Below are 7,500 nucleotides of genomic sequence, written 5' to 3'. Positions count from 1 at the left end.
AGGGTCCCAAATGAATTGGCTTATTCGAAAAAACCCTTGTTCTTTGGAAGATCTATCTCGTGTCTGGTACTGCACGGTTCCACTCCGCAAGAACTCCGAATCATTCTCTTGAAGCTTATCCTCTTTATGATAAATGATCCGCTTGTCCCGAAATGACCTGACCCAATAGGGAAATCCCAATTTATTGGGCCTTTCGATAAAATCAAATAGATTGCCATGAGGGCGCCATAGTCTAGGAGCCCAAACTATGTGATTGAATAAATCCTCATCCTCCTTTATCTGTTGCAGGTCGAGGGTTCCTTCTCCTTCCCCTTCTTCAAACCCCGATTCGTATTTTTCATATAGAAATCTCTGATCAACGATAGAACAAGATCCATTTTGCATCATATCTAACTGATTCCTTGGTTCGGACCGAAGAAGCAATGTCACTCGATCATTATCAAACTGACTGCATTCTGTCCGTGAGTATCCCACCAGAGCGCTTTCTAATAGGCCATGAACTAGATCAGAATCATTCTCAACGAATCCATAAGAAGTGATCCAATTTTGTTCATCGGGTCCCCAAAGATCTTGAGCGACCGATCCGGCAGAACAACTCAAAAGATAAAGAAGTATCGTTAATTTCTTCATGCTCGTTCCAAGTTCGAAGTACCATTTGGACAAATAAGAATCCCCTTCCTTACATGATTTCTTCTTCATATAGATAGATATAGGATCTATGGAGCAATTACTTAGAAGTACATTTTGTGCAACAGCCCTTCCTATCTGATAGAAAAGGATCTCATGATACTGAACGGATCTTACCTGGGATCGCAAATCCCAAGTTTGTCTATGAAGAGCTGATCTAATTGTATTAGTGTCTATAATTGATTTCTTTTGTGTAATACTAATTGATAGGACCTCATTGGTAAGTGCTACAAGATCTCGTGCATTGGAACCCATGGTTATGGATCCGAATCCATTAGTATGGGACATTTTCTTTTCCAAGCGGAATCCCCTAGTATATGAAAGAATGAAAAAGTGCTTTCGTTGTTGTGGAATAAGAAGCCTTCGTATCTTAATGCATGTATTTGATTTATTCGGAGCTATTAGAGCGGGATCCACTTTTTGGGGAATATGAGTCGAAGCAATAACAAGAATATTTCTAGTGGAACATCTTTCACAATCCCTGGGGAGATGGTTCACTAATAGACCGAGGGATAAGTAATTCGACTCATTCACATAAAGATCATGAATGTTTGGAATCCATATTATGCAAGGAGACATTGCTTTTGCTAATTCTAATGGAAGGGTGATCTCAAATTGGTCTATTTTCGGCGTCATATACATAGTTAGCACATTCGGCATAGTTAGCAGCTCCGTATCAAGGTCATCATCGTCACGATCATCAATATCGATATCGTCACGATCCTCAATATCGATATCATCAATAAGATAACCTTGATTGTCATCCAGGAACTTGTTCGGAAATACCGTAATGAAGGGAACATAGGAGTTTGTCACTCGGTATTTGACAAAATATGATCGTCCAGTTCCTATAAAACCTATCACTAAAATACCCCTAGAAGGGGGTAGGGCTAAGCGGAGCGAAAAGGGTTTTCCATGAGATGGGAAATGAGAACTATTAGCCCCACACGGGGTTTGTGAATAAGTAATTGTCTGATAATGAGCAAGGAATATCCGTCTTTCTGCTAAACAGGATCTATTGAACTCATAATTCATTAGATACCTTTTTTGAATGTCAACTAAGTATCGTAAGTAAATGGATCCCGGTTGTTCAATCATTTGATAACCAGAGTCATTCTTTGATAAATGATCACTATGAGTCAGACTCAATAGAATTTGATCAATCCTTTTTTCTGTCGTTAAGGTGGAGAACTGAACTAAGAATTCTCTTTCTGCATCATCAATCCAATCACTGTTCGCGACCCAGGATTCTATTTGATCATCAATCCAATCACTGTTCACGTTTTTTCTTATCAATGAATAGATCTCTTTACTTGTACGACTTAGATGTCTCGTATTTCTCGAAAAGTGATTGAATTGATGGGATTTGGTATGATACTTATGAGATAGATGATATCGATGAGATTGATATTCAAATCTTTCTTCTTAGAACGTATTGATTTGACCCCATAAGTGGGACCACCACTCAATAGCATGTTGCCACCAGAAGCAGAACTCCGTATTTCTTCCAGAGAATCTCCTAATTGTTCCAGAGCAACTAGAAAGAGATTCTTTAACCAGAAAGAATTCAGTTCAGGTGGAGGATACCTATCCAGAAGTTTTCGCAACTCAATCATGTATGATGGAATCATCAAAGATTTGATCTTTTCTAACTCTGTCTGTAACTCACTAGAGACTCGGGAAATAAAGAGAAGATGCGTACGAACGAGATATCCAGCAACAAGAAGAAGGAAAAGGATTGAATAGAGGAACTCCCGAGCATTTGGTGATCTCAGATGTGTCCACTTCAATGGAACGGGTGACTCATTATTTCGATGAATCATTTCTTCGGGCAGAAGAAGATTCTGTAAACACTTACTCGAAATCTCACTTATCAGATTCCATCGTGGAAGAATCGCCCACAATGGAATCTGAAGAATTGACCATGATATATCTGATCCATGCATAATATCATAAAAAAAGGATACAAATTTGTGACTGCTACTTAGTATCGGCAATGGGTCTGAAAAAGTATCTAAAAGGATGAAATTTATATATTTGCACCCTGCCGAAGTAAGGAACCATGGCATATACGTTTGGAACAGATTCCATTTTGAGAGATTTGAAAAAGCACTATCTCGTTGAAAGGCTCTATACATCTGCCGTTTCTCAACGCATTTCTTTAGACAAAGATTCCGTTTTTTTGCGGATGGTAAATCTTTCTCAGAACATGGAGTGTGAATCAAACCCATGTTTGAATTGAAACTGAGATACTGATGCAAGTTCTTCCCTTCTGAATCAGATAGATTCATATCTGAAAGAGGCTGACAATAAGTTGAAAGAGGCTGAGATTTGTACAAGTTATACGTTTCGTCACCACTTTGTGGAAAATCGTTAGGTATGAATATGTCAGATACCTGTGACTCGATTGGTGAAATAGTATCTCTCTCCAAAAAAACATGTTTTTTTTTACCGACGCACAAAGAAAATATCTTGTTGCGGATGAACGAGATATGGAGGAATTGTCCATATGTAAGATCATAATTATCGATACGGGTCTTTTCCGCATAAAAAGGGAATCTTTTGTTAGAATAGAAGCAGAAGTGATGTGGATTATTCAAGAATCGAAGTAGATTTGCTTTATAAAAAGAAGATATCAATGAACTTCTATGAAATGGTTTCACGGGATTCAGCCAATTGTCCCGATCGTGGGATATCATTGAGAAATAGGAATCGGTGTTATCAAAGAATTTCCTGCGATTATTCCTAGTATGGAGTGAGTCAATCATCCACTTTGGTATCTTATTGAACAAAAATGCTGATATTGTTCCCCCATTGATCAAGAATTTCGATCTTTGGGAAGTATCATGATCATCCAATAAGAAGGGTTTCAATTTATTCAAATGAACGATTTGAACACCTATTGATTCTAACAACTGATTGCAGAGTTGATCATTCGGACCTTTCAATTCATAGATGTGGATCTCGGACCTATGAATGGGGATATTCCCGATACTCACAAAGAAAAAAGTAAGTGACTTAGACAAAAAGAGAAGTGACTTGGACAAAAAGAAATGAAGTGACTTAGACAAATCTTGTTTGTCGATAACCTTGGACCAATCAATCGAATGTTGATTAATACGTAATCGATCGAACACCACTTGAAAACGGTTCTTCTGTTCAGAAACGAAATGCTCCAAATGCTCCTGGAAATTCTTGCTCCCATTGGACCATTTGTATCTATATGCATTAGGATCCCGATTCATGGATCTCTCGGTTCGAGAAATAAGAGGATCGAACCATTTCTTCTGACTCTTTTTCACATTCGATAAATGTTGGTTGATCATATATTTCATTATAGTTATATGATTCAGAGTATCATTTCCTATTTGATCCCTTTGAATTCCATATTCGAAGTTGCGATCGGATCTATTCATTAAAAAGAATCTATTCGATAGATTTCTTATGTACCCATAGGTGCTATATTGGATTTGAATCAGATTTCGGATCAATCTATATTGATTGACTGCCTCCATTATGTTGTTGCTAGCAAATACCACTATTTTGGGTTTTGGATCTTCCAAACCATTCCTGCAGGAGATCCGGACCCATTTTTTTCTGATCCTTCGATAAAAAGATTCATTCTCTTCATCAAAAATATGAGGTAGAACCAATAAAGAGTTCTTTTTCGATTCATCCCTGGAGTTGAATACCTCATTCAAGAATTTTTTTTGATCCAACCCGTAGGAATCAATAGAAAAGGCAAATCCCTTATGATACACCGGATCAGGCTCGGTTATTGATAGAGTGAATAGATCTGCCATTTCTTGAAATCTCTCTTCTGATTCAAAATCGTGGTGCAACGTGTATCTCCCTTTGTTCCGGTCATGGAATAGATGGAATAAATCACAAAATGGGTTTTTGTTCAAGAATGAGATCTTATTAGAACTGTCCATATCCGGTTCATCCTTCGGAACCATATCACATCCCCGATCTGATGAAATAGGATGAATTGAGACGGTATTTTGTAAATACGTAATTATCTTGAATATATCAACCATTTCTTTCTTTTCCGATCGCCTGGAAGGGACAAAAGAAAAAACATCTTGTTGTTTCTTCAACAATTTCTGATCTCTAGTGAACCTCTCAGTAGCATTCGAAACCAGATGAAGTTCTGACCATCTGTCGGAGAAAAAAGAACGAATTGATCTTGTAGGATTCCCAAGAAATTCTTCGATTTTTTCCGGAAACAGATGATTATTCATCTGCTTTTCACGTTCCGTGAATAGCCGGGACATTGAGGAATATCCAGAAGGGTATTTCGGGAATCGATCTGATTCTATCTCTGTTCGTTCCGTTTGAAGAGAGGAAGGATCCCAAAGAATCAATCTTTCTTTTAGTTGCTGAATCTCTGTTTGATTGATCAATGTGTGATATTCCGAATCCTCATTCCTAATGGAATCGAAATGATCTCTGGATTGATCAGAAGATCCTTTCAATTGGCTAGAATCCGTTACTTGAACGAAAATAGATCTTGTGGAATCATATTGAATATTTGACGATACATTCCGTACCTTGCTAAAAACCGATCCTTGTTTACCAACCACATATTGTCTAACCAAATCAAATTCTCTCTCGATACGTTCCTCAAAAAATCCGATTCGTGCTGATTCTTCCCCCAACTAACGAAGAGATCTTGGTGGAATTGCCACATATGAAATTGAGCACAATTTTGCAAAGAAATATCCCACTTGTTTCTCGAGAAGAGATGGGAAACATGCTCAATATCATTTGATGGAATAGTTGCCTCAGCTCCTTGTTGTTTGAGGAAACCCTCCACTTCAATTGGTCTTTTTTCACGAAAAGCAGACATGAGATAACAAATCAAGTGTTTCGCTAAGATTTCGAATAGCTGTCCCGAATTCAAATTGATTATGTTTCGCTTCTTCCTCGGAGAAACACGATCAAACAATTCCCAACCATGGTCCTTGCGGATCGGATCATCCATATAGGATACAAAAAGAAACTCCAGATATTTGATATCTTTCTCTTTGAATGAGATCTCAATTCCAGCTACTGTTTCATTAGATATCTTACAACTAGAATCCCTCTTTTTTCCGATCCAGTTCCTCCACCACCGCGAACCCCAGTTAGATTCAGGCATGATACACTTTTTAGTTATTGGGAGGACCCAAGTACTCTCTTTCGGATCCATGAAACAACTCTCAGAGATCTTTTTCCCTTTTGGAAGATACAGGAGCGAAACAATCAACCTATTGATATTGGGAGACCAAAAAGATTCTTCCAATGTATCATTTCTGGGTCCAATGGAATTCATAGGTATAGGAAGAAGCCCCATCAAATAGAGATTTTTTCTTTCGACCATATTTCGATTGTTAATACGATATATAAGGACCGCTACTACAAGCAGTACTACACCTTTGATCGTGAAAGTGAAATATCGATTGCTTGTTGAACCCTGTGAATCACGTGAAAGCAGGACACTCCAAGTTTGGGGGCCAAGGAGTTTCACAAAACGTTCTTGGTGGAAAAAAATGTGAGTGAAAGACACCACTGAATCGAATTTGGTCCATGAATCTAAGAAATAGCGAGAATTCTTGATCTCTCTCAATATCTCTCTCAATTCCAAAATACAGGATTTGAATTGATGCCGTTTCATTGATTTCTCCTAAACGAAAGATTATATTTCAATTGAAATCCACTTACACAAAGACAGCCCCCGTTGATGACGAGTCTCCGCGAAGCATCCATGGCTGAATGGTTAAAGCGCCCAACTCATAATTGGCAAATTCGTAGGTTCAATTCCTGCTGGATGCACGCGAATTGGAACGTTCAATAATAGAATTGGCTCCGTATCAACGGAATCTCATCATCCATAGATAACTAATTGGTATATTCATACTATAAGAATAAGATAGAAACGGTAGAAACGGTAAGAATTCTAATTCTTATAGATACTGGAACTCATAGGGAAGAAAATGGATTTATGGATGGAATCAAATATGCAGTATTTACAGAAAAAAGTATTCGGTTATTGGGGAACAATCAATATACTTCTAATGTCGAATCAGGATCAACTAGGACAGAAATAAAGCATTGGATCGAACTCTTCTTTGGTGTCAAGGTAGTAGCTATGAATAGCCATCGACTCCCGGGAAAGGGTAGAAGAATGGGACCTATTATGCGACATACAATGCATTACAGACGTATGATCATTACGCTTCAACCGGGTTATTCTATTCCACCTCTTATAGAGAAAAGAACTTAAATAAAAAAAAATAAATACTTAATAACATGGCCATACATTTATACAAAACTTCTACCCCTAGCACACGCAAAGGAGCCGTAGACAGTCAAGCGAAATCCAATCCACGAACAAATTTGATCTATGGACAGCATCGTTGTGGTAAAGGTCGTAATGCCAGAGGAATCATTACCGCAAGGCATAGAGGGGGAGGTCATAAGCGTCTATACCGTAAAATCGATTTTCGACGGAATGCAAAAGACATATCTGGTAGAATCGTAACCATAGAATACGACCCTAATCGAAATGCATACATTTGTCTCATACACTATGGGGATGGTGAGAAGAGATATATTTTACATCCCAGAGGGCTATAATTGGAGATACCATTGTTTCTGGTACAGAAGTTCCTATATCAATGGGAAATGCCCTACCTTTGAGTGCGGTTTGAACTATTGATTTACGTAATTGGAAGTAACCAATTAGGTTTACGACAAAACCTAGAAATCGATCACTGATCCAATTTGAGTACCTCTACGGGATAGACCTCAACAGAAAACTGAAGAGTA

The 7,500-nt window shown here is 38.1% G+C and overlaps 1 non-coding gene across 1 annotated transcript; it reads left to right on the top strand.

Moving 5' to 3' along the window:
* The first annotated feature begins 6,430 nt into the window (after positions 1 to 6,430).
* On the top strand, positions 6,431 to 6,504 carry TRNAM-CAU (transfer RNA methionine (anticodon CAU)). Its single transcript has one exon. It is a non-coding gene; the product is annotated as a tRNA-Met (tRNA).
* The last annotated feature ends 996 nt before the right edge of the window (positions 6,505 to 7,500 follow it).

Source organism: Nymphaea colorata, unplaced genomic scaffold (genome assembly GCF_008831285.2).
Source record: "Nymphaea colorata isolate Beijing-Zhang1983 unplaced genomic scaffold, ASM883128v2 scaffold0745, whole genome shotgun sequence".
Lineage (NCBI taxonomy): Eukaryota > Viridiplantae > Streptophyta > Magnoliopsida > Nymphaeales > Nymphaeaceae > Nymphaea > Nymphaea colorata.
The sequence above is the reverse complement of the archived record's forward strand: the minus strand, read 5'-3'. Positions and strand labels throughout refer to the sequence as shown.